Source organism: Grammomys surdaster, unplaced genomic scaffold, assembly GCF_004785775.1.
Source record: "Grammomys surdaster isolate TR1022 unplaced genomic scaffold, NIH_TR_1.0 126391, whole genome shotgun sequence".
NCBI lineage: Eukaryota > Metazoa > Chordata > Mammalia > Rodentia > Muridae > Grammomys > Grammomys surdaster.
The window spans coordinates 5,459,245-5,469,375 of NW_021621185.1; positions in this window are offsets into that span (position 1 = coordinate 5,459,245).

The window sequence follows — 10,131 nt, forward strand, 5'->3', positions numbered from 1 at the left end:
AAGAGTACAGTCCTTCAGGTTAGAGGGACTATGCACTGTGTATATCCGTCCATCTTTGCTGTGTAATATATTTTAGAAGTAAGTGCTTTGTAATGACAAATTGAGGGTGAACATTTCTTCATTACACTTGTTGAATACAGTTGTAATCATTTAACTTCTTGGCAAAATGAAAGATTCAAACTTTGGATTTTCATGTGCAAAGACAATGAGGAAAAGAAAATGGCAAGCCATAGAAAACACGTAAGGGTTAGGTCTGTCTAGGTAAAGGAACATTCCATGGTGTATCAAGAAACAGTGGTGATAGAGTCTCTAGGTGTTAATGGGCAAGCCTGTCTAACTGCAATTAGGGGCAAACAAAAGATTGTGGAGAGATAGGTCACAGAAAAATGGTTGCCTATCATATCTTCAGTATTCAGTTCTGATGATAGAAGCTCTCCTAAGAGAAAGCTGAGTTGTTAATTTAACTGACTATTCTTTAAATTACGAAAACAAACAAAGAAAAGCAAAAGAAAAACAATAAAATTAAAGGTAGTTGAAATACTTTGAGCCTGTTAAAGTAGTTAAAACAAGTAAAGTCAGGGCTTTGTTTTATCTGATGTGTGTGTGAGAGTTGCCCCAATGAGGAACACTCCAGATATTAAGTGTAGTTAGTTATTAGGTTACTGTATATAAAAATATAAGTTGCCTTTTTATTAGAACTTCATAAATTATAAATTTTATACTGAGGATACATAAACATTTCTCAGTATTCAGTGATTTTAAGGGATATGACATTTTATAGAACTGAAGATCAGCAGGTTACCTTCATTTTATACTTAATTAACAATATTTTAGAATAGATTTTCTTTATTCCATAATAAAAGAAATCAGGGATACTTAATAGAATCCCTGGAGTTCGACATTTCTGATTTTAATATGCTTGTAACATTTGCCCAATATACCACTGTGTTCTCTAAAAAAAGGGACCATTTTCTCTGTGTGGCATTACCATAGGCTGCCTATCCCCGGGGCCTTCTGAAAGGTCCATACAAACCTGACAGCAAGGAAACATGTACACTGTAGCACATGAACTCCGTGACCTCGCAGGGAAAACCTACTGATAGATGGCTCCTTAGAATAAAAACCACTCAGTACACATCAACTAAATGCTGAGTGATAAAAATATTTCCAAATCATATTTTCTACCATTGAAAGCACCTCAGGTTGAACAGCAGGGTAAAGGTTTGGGGCTGACCTACTGAGGAGTAATCTTTTATTGTAAAATGTGCATTTTGATTATTCTCAAAGTTCATGTATTTAAAGTCTCTGCCAAAGAGGTAGATGCAACCATATTTTAAGCAAGATCTACATTTCCTTTTTCATTTTCTTTGAAGATTAAGTGTTCAATTAAATCTGAGTAACTGGCTCACACTATAGTTTATGGGAAATTTCTTCCCTAGCAGTCTTGCTGGGTGACAATTGTTGCGAATCTAAATCCCAAGGGATAGTAGGATAATTTTCAACAGTGGCAATAAAAACAAAGTAATTCCCTCAAAACTAGTAGGGGAAAAGATGAAATATTTGTATTTTAAGAATTCAAATCTAATTGGCTTCACCACTGTGCCAAAGATTAAAAGAAAAAAAATTAAAGTAGAAAAATTTAAATATTAGGTATCATTTGGGAGAAAAATAAATGAAATTGTATTGTGAAAATGTGAACTACAAAGACAAGTGAAAATGTAAGCTGTTACAATTAGAGTTATTCTGTAGTTTAAATGATTGGTCCATGGGCCCAGCTGCCTATAATTCTGTAATTATTTGGCCTTGGAAAGTCTGTGATCTTTAGGGCCTCTCAGGACCTTTTAAATACCCAGACCCAGAATAGCTAGTATATTGTTTAGAGGTAAATTATTATTATCATTATTTCCTTCTAATGCTAGGGATCAGACCCAGCACCTGGTGCACACTAGGCAGGCACTCTACCATTGAGCTCTCAATGAAGGTTGATACAGTGGGAACTGGTGGGGGTCCCAGGGAAGTACTCAGCCTGATGGGACTCTGATGGCAGAAAAAGGACTGCCAAGTCATTACTGGCCTGTGGGCTCAAACGATTTGCATCTGATCTTGGATGTCTCAAGTTCTGGTTCACTTGAGGTTAGAAGTTTAAGTTTCGATTAATTCCTTTGAGTATTCATTGTTAGTAAGCCGAATGTCCATTTGTTTGGAGAACATACAGTCTGAGGAACTCTAGATATACACTATTAACAGCTGGCTGAAATAAGCTTGAAAGTTATGATTTGTTTATCTAGCTACTTGGTAGTTATTAAGGACCAGAGGTTTTGTTTATTTTTTAAGTGAGGTGTCTCTTGCTTCCTCCTGTCTAATAGGGTCTCCACTTTTAAAAGAGTAATTCAGATGAAAAAAAGATAATGCAAATTCTTTACAAATTATTTTCCATTTTATGATTTATACCTTTTTTCCCAAAAATATGTTAGAGGCAGATGTGACAAATATAAATACAGACAACTGTAGTTATTTGAGGTTAGGTAAAAGGATCTTGAGACTAACAATTAGACAGTTAGACAATTAGACAGTAGAGACCTACAGATTCCAGATCTAGAATCAAACTAGGATTTCAGAGGCTTATCTCTCCTTACTGCTGCTATGTGGTGGTTCTAGCTCTTCTTGTTGCCTATTTGTTTTGATATATGGTTAATTAACTTTTATAAGGACTTCTGCTTATAGAGGAGGGAAAATGCTAGACCACTCTAGAGAGGCTAATGTGCTCACATTTGATCCATAAGCTTGTTCCAGTAATCCAAATTGAAATAAAAGATGAGAAACTATAGGTAATAGCATGTGGTTTACAGTGTGACTTACAGGATGCGTGCAGAGTGCTAATTTCCATACTCATGGTTCAATGACCCACCTCAGTTACCAAGAGTAACAGAAGCATGACATGGTGGCTCATGCTGGTGATACCAGTACTCAGACTAAGGCAGGATTGCCATGCCTTCAAGATCTGCCTGGGCTTCATAGTGGATTTCAGGTCAGTCTGAGCTACAGAGTTGACTAGCTCAATGCTATCATCTCCAAATGGGTTAAGATTATGTACATTACTTGGCTTAGTATTTTATGACTCAAGGATTCTGTTGGACTTAGGTGTCAAGAAATATATTAACTGTATCAGTAGTTTCCAGGGCTGCTTCAGTGGCTATGGAAAGTCAGAGATTTAGGATTGATGTAGTAGAAACCACTGGCGAATAATGAGCAGCAACAGGACAGTGGTGAGGAAGGACCACCAAGTACTTACTGTTCTGAGGTCAAGTGATTGGCACTTCTCTACACACATATGAGCTCTTCAGGTCCTCCAGGACCTTTTGGGATAGTAGAAGCCCCTAGTTCTGCTTTGAGAATTTCTGTTGTTTCTCTGAGCTGACAATGCATGATGGTTTGCAAAGGGGTACAGAATGAAATCAGTTCCATGATTCTCCGAAATGACTGAGCTTGTGGGAGGGCATCCACTGATGAAACTGACTGGAAACATGTTCAAGAACTTCTGTTCCGCTCATCCATAAAAGTTGGCACATGCTTCTCCAGTTCTCATGACAGAACACTGCCTAATATAAACTAAGAATATATACAATCTCATGATGATTGTCTTAAGAGCTATCAGTGATAGTTATTTCCTATCCCAGGGATCATTTGTCTTATATGTACATGAATATATACCAAGTATGATGAATCTTTGCAAGATTTGAGTAATCTTTAAATCAAATTTTAGAAGGCATCATATAATGACAATTATATTAACTATCAATTGGAACTTGATATTTTGGGGAGTTTTTAGGGTAAAGGGGGTTTGATTTCTGTAATTATGAGTACTGCTGTTAAGTACAAATTTACAAGTAGAGTAGAAAAATCAACCTTTTTCATGTCTACTGTTATTTAATTAGGTACCTTCATTTCATACAACTTTTACTATACATTTATTCAAAGAAGAATGGCACTTAGTCAAAATGCTCAAATTAGATTGTTATTGGGACCACAGAAAAATATTTTCAATCTCCACCAGGGGGACCTATTGTTGCAACTAATAATAATAATAAAAAAAAAAATCTGAGGAAGTCCTTGGCATTTTGTCGAGAGTTACACGCTATTATAGTTTTTATTGTGTGTGTGTTTTATGTTGTTGGGGATCAAAATAAGAGCCTTGTGTATGCTAGGCAAGCACTCAAACACTGAGCTACACCTCAGTATTACAGATGTTATTTTTTTAAAAATGTCTACACCTGTTTAAAGAAAGAAAAACTTTTCTATTCCATGTAATGGTATTTCATGTTATTTTATCTGACAGAATATATAATTAGATATACAAATAATCTGAAGCTTTTGCTATTTGTTAGTGTCAGTCTTTAAGCAGAATAATTATGAGATCATGGTATAGCAAGTAAGTCTTTGAGGATAATTTATATTTCAAATTTTACAAATTACATGTAGAAAGCTAGAAAATATATTTTTTATAAAGTGTTTTCTCAAATTTTCTAATTCACTATATATTTTTTTTGGTATTTAAAGGTGATGTTTGTGAGTCATTTTCATACTATAACATTTATACTGGGAAAATGAGAAGGTTCTGGGGCCACAAAATAAGTAAATTCATTCTCCTCAATTTTCATTATAAGGATCTTTTATTTTGTGATCTTGGATTATACATGCTTCTCAACATCAAGTACACTCTGTTAGTTTTTATTCATGTCTCTTAGTCTTCCTTATTTTTTTATGATTCAAATGTTGTTCTTGAGAAAGCTATTTTATATCATTTTTATATTGCACGTGTTTTTACCTGACTCAGATGACTACCTTCATCCTGACTTTATCAATTAGAAAACTTGGCATTGAGATTTCAATTGTGAACAGTTGGCAAGCACTGCAAAAAATGTTCCTCCCTCAACTTTTTTCAGATAAAGGAATGGGCCAGAGAATGATTTGGCTAATGTGACATTTTCTGCATTATGTTTTTAAGACCAGTGTTCTTTCCAAAGTATACAGTTGATTAATAACATATTCCAGATATAGAGTAACTATTGATTCAAGCTTGCTTCCTAAACCAAGCTAGACTAGTGACCTTGTAATTATAGTCTGAGTGTGCATGCTGACAGAGGCATGGTCTGTCTGAGAAATGCCTTGCTCTGGTAACTGCTTCTGGTTATCTTTGTTGTCCTTACTTTAGAGGAGGGGAGGTGTTTTATACGTACTAAACTTCTGTATTTGCCTCAGCAATGTGGAAATGATGCCTTTGAACTGATGCGTATACTCATACACAGCATACATAATTGCATATTTTTCCTTTCTATTAGTACACAATGTAACTGAAGTAGAGCAAAATGAAATATATCTTAAGACTATAAAAATTTTATAAGGAAATGTGAAATTAAACTGTATTGGAAACCACTTTTTCATATTTAGTTTTGTGAGAGACTCTGAACCATATTATAAAGGAGGTAAAACATAAAAACAACAAACAAACAAAAACCAACCAAACAAACAAACAAAAAACCCAACCCCAGATATTATTTCCTATTAGGGATAAGAATTAGTGCAACCCTCATTCAGGGCAATTGGCAAGATCGATTAACATTCCATTTAATATGGTATGTTTATTGAAACTTAGCCTGTGTATATAGTTGTATATATGTTAAATTAGTTTTGTCCAAGACTGTTTATTAAAAGTGTGTTAGAGCAGAGATTAGAAATAAAGCAAATACTCTGTCATAGAAAATTGCCTTGACTATACACCATATAGGGATTGGAGAGATGTCTTGATGTCTATGGTAGCAGGTAAAGAGCATCAGGCAATGGAAAATGAAAGCGACCAACTGCAGAACAAGTTCCCAGTGAGCTGTTTTTCATACAAAAAAGCAATAGTGTGTGTATTTCTTTAATTTCTTGAAGAAACTCTTGAAGGACAAATGAAGGACTAATAAATATTGGCCCTACTTGAGATGAGGGACGAAAGAGACAACTGAGAGGCTTGAGAGGCGGTCATCTTCTTTAGGACAGTGAGAGCATTCCACTTACTTCATGTGAATATGAGCGATGAGGGAGAGAGTATGCAAATCACTGTTTTACTAATTCTAAAGTAGAAGATTATATGTTTGCTTCCAAAAATAATATTAGATTTTTCTAAAAAGCATACACCCACAGGACAAAAAGAATGGAAAGGAAGCAAATTGGAAGCTGGAAAGTGTGGAGGGAGGGCTTCTGACCACAGCAGGCCTAGGGAGCCAAAGTCTGTGCTGACAGGCAAAATCCGAGATGCTCGCACACTGTGAAATACCCAGGAGGTTTAGGAATTGGCATTTCCAGGTATGTGTGGAAATGGGTTTGAGAATGGAACTAAAAATAGGATAATTGGATAAAACCTTCATATGAAATATTTAAATAAATACCCAGTTACATAGACAGACAGCTTTTCCTTCTATAACCTGACAGAATATCAGAGGTTTAATTTCCAGAGTAGATAACATTTAAAAGGAGCAAAACCTGTGTGGATTGAGAAACATGCACACACACTCACATGCACACACACACACACAAGGAAGAAGGGCAGTTATTTGAAGTTGAATTGAAAGCAATGTGATAAATTCTGTATTTGTATATCAAATGTTCAGACCCGCCCTCATATCTCTCCGCTTGACTACCAGCATGCTGATTATCCAGTCCAGGCAGAAGATGCTTCCTTATGGAGTCTGGCCTGTTAACAGAAAGATAACTGAGAACCAATGAAATGAAGAGCCAAGACACTGCAGTAGAGAGCATAGTGATTTGCAGCCAGCAGTCATCTTGTACTGAGTGCTTTCGGAGCCACTTTTAGAGATGGCTGTCTTAAATATGAAATACCAGGGATCACCAGTTAACCGACAAAATGTCCTGATGCAAAAGATTGACCATAGAGGATATGTTGCATCGTGAATATTGGTTTTTCTAAGAATTAGCATTTCCTCTAGCTGTTGGGCTAAGCTGGCAACAGATGAACGGGGCTACTTGATAAAGATGGCTTCCTTTATCAGGAGCTGCCTGGATCAGGTGTAGGGCAGAAACTTGAACGCAAAGCTCCCGTTTAGCTTCCTAAGTAGGAACCATTCTGAGAGTCTAGTCCCAACCCCAGCCGTGGCACCTGCATCACAGTTCACATTTCATTTGTCTTTGGCACACTCATTTCCTTAAAGGTACTCTTTAGCATGTGAGAGAAATGTGTAGAAAGGAGAGAGAATGAATGCTGGGTTAGGGTGGTGCAGGTTGAGAATAGTATGCACAGTGTCTATGTGTGAGGTTGTCTTAACAGACTTAATAAAACATTTACAATGACCAAAAGGTGGTATTTTTCAAAGACATTCCCCAATTAATCATCGGCTTGAAAATTTGGACACAGGAAACTTCAGGAAACCTACAGTAGAATTCAAACGTAAGAAACAGAAAGCGTAGGATGAAAGAGATCAATAACCCTAGACAAGAAGCTATGTTACATCTATAATAGAACAGCAAAGAACCATGGATTCTTTGAAATCAGTATTCACAGAACATAAATACCTCAAGAAATGATTGTAGGAAGGAAAGACCTCAACAGAGGAATTAGGAGATGATAAAGCTGACGATTAAGATGGGCAAGAGAGACATTTAGGAAGTAAATATTTGGCATCTGTATAAAGGAGACTCAGAATCAACAGGTTAATGGGTGTCATGGGGATGAGAACAGGGAAGCAGATTTTAGCAAACTAAGTTTCCAAGCTGAATGCTAACTCAAAGGAAATTTTTAGAATACTAGTAGCAGTCACAAGACAAATTAGGAGCCAGGGATATGGCTTCATAGCCAGCTCAGGCTGAAGAACCTTGGTTTGATACACACACACACACACACGCATGCACATACACACACACACACACAACATACCCCTGCCTCACCAGCACACATACCACAAAGTTGTAGTGTCTGTGAAAGAAATATATTTTTGAAAGGGTCTTGCTATTTTTCCCTAGCTGGCCTTGAACTCACTATCTACCTGCTTCAGCCTCCTCGGTGCCAGGATTATAGTTGAGTAGCACCATGCCTGTTCAGAAGACTCTAATTCAAAGCCAAGCCAAGCCAAGCAAAACTTTCCATGGTGTTTAAGCAAGATACAAGACAGTGCTTTAGGCATAGAGAGTAACTTGTCCAAATTGGAGAAGGTCTGAAGGCTCTGACAGAAGCTACTTGAATAAATGAAATTGCTAAACTGTATGACGTGAGTAAAAAGTGAGAGGGAATTGACAAATTTCCAGTTGCTTCTTCGCCTTTTGGCAAGATCAACTGGAGATTTCGTAATTTTCAGAGAGTTTAAGGTTAAATCAGTGACAGTAGTTAAAAAGAACTAAGCAAGAATGAAAACAAAACTACCTGTGGAGAATGAAAACTCGTGAGAAATAATGTTCTGTGTGTTGCTTGACTGTAATGGACACCACAAAATGTAATCATCTAATATCGATTTAAATAAACTTAATGAAATAATATAGGAAGACACAGTCCTGTGTGTGTTTGTGCATACATACACATGCATGCATGCGTGTTGTAGTTAAAAGGGTGACTGGCCATCATTCATATTGAGAATTTACAATGAAAGAATGGAGTTCTTTTATGTATTTTAGTTCTGTAATTGCTGAGATCCTAACATTATCTCCTAGTTAACCCATTGAGGCTTTTCAATTGTGCCAACATGGTTTTCCCTCAGACACAGCATGGAGGCTGACCCCTTCTTCATGTCCTTGATGGAATCTAAGTCAGCAAACACTAGGGGTACCTGCATACGCATATGGTCTGCTGCACTATGTACAACAGCCCAACTATCCTAGTGTTAATAGATATGAAAAATATACATTGATATTTTAATTAATAAAATATATGTAAGAATTACTCATTCATAAAGCACAAAAGCATATTATATTCAGGAAAATTGTTCAAATTGGTGTTTATCAGGTTCAATAACATGAACCAGATCCAGCAAGACAAGCAACCCAGGTCTTCTGTTACGTGTGCACTCTGGAGAGCAGTGAAGAATAGCACTGGCTGCAAGAATGGGTAGAGTCCTCTTTTGAGAATTCTGTTTAGCTCTGTACCCCATTTTTAATAGGGCTATTTGGTTGTCTGGCATCTAATTTCTTGAGTTCTTTGTATATATTGGATATTAGCCCTCTAGCCAATGTAAAATTGGTAAAGATCTTTTCCCAATATGTAGGTTGCTGTTTTATCCTGATGACAGTGTCCTTTTCCAACCCTACATCTGTTGCTACCATTGCTGGTGGGATTGCAAGCTGGTACAACTATTCTGGAAATCAGTCTGGCGGTTCCTCAGAAAATTGGATATCCTCCTGGGCATATTCTCAAAAGATGCTCCAATATTTAACAAGGACACATGCTCTACTATGTTCATAGTGGCCTTATTTATAATAGCCAGAAGCTGGAAAAAAGCCAGATGTCCTTTAACAGAGGAATGGATACAGAAAATGTGATACATTTACACAATGGAGTACTACTCAGCTATTAAAAACAATGACTTCATGAAATTCTTAGGCAAATGGATGGAACTAGAAACTATCCTGAGTGAGATAACTCAATCACGGAAGAACACATATGGTGTTTACTCACTGATAAGTGGATATTAGTAAAAAAGCTCAGAATATTCATGATACAGCTTACAGACAATATGAAGGAAGACCAAAGTATAGATGCTTCAGTACTACTTAGAAGGGGGAACAAAATAATCATGGGAGGTAGAGGGAGGGAGGGACTTGGGAGAATGAGAGGAGGGAGAGGCGAAAAGGTGGGGACAGGATCAGGTGTGGGAGGAGACAGGGGAGATGTACATAGGGTCAGGAAATTGAACAGAAGTATGTAGCAATGGGGGATGGGGAGCTGGGGGTAGCCATCAGACAGTCTCAGATGCCAGGAAAGCAAGAGGCTCCCAGGACCCAACAGAGATGACATTAGCTGAAATACCCAACAAAGATGAGAGAGAACCTGTAGAGACCATATCCAGAGGTTAGGCAAGGCCCCAGACTGAAGGATGGGGCCACCTGCCCATCTCCAAAATATTAACCCAGAATTGCTCCTGTCTA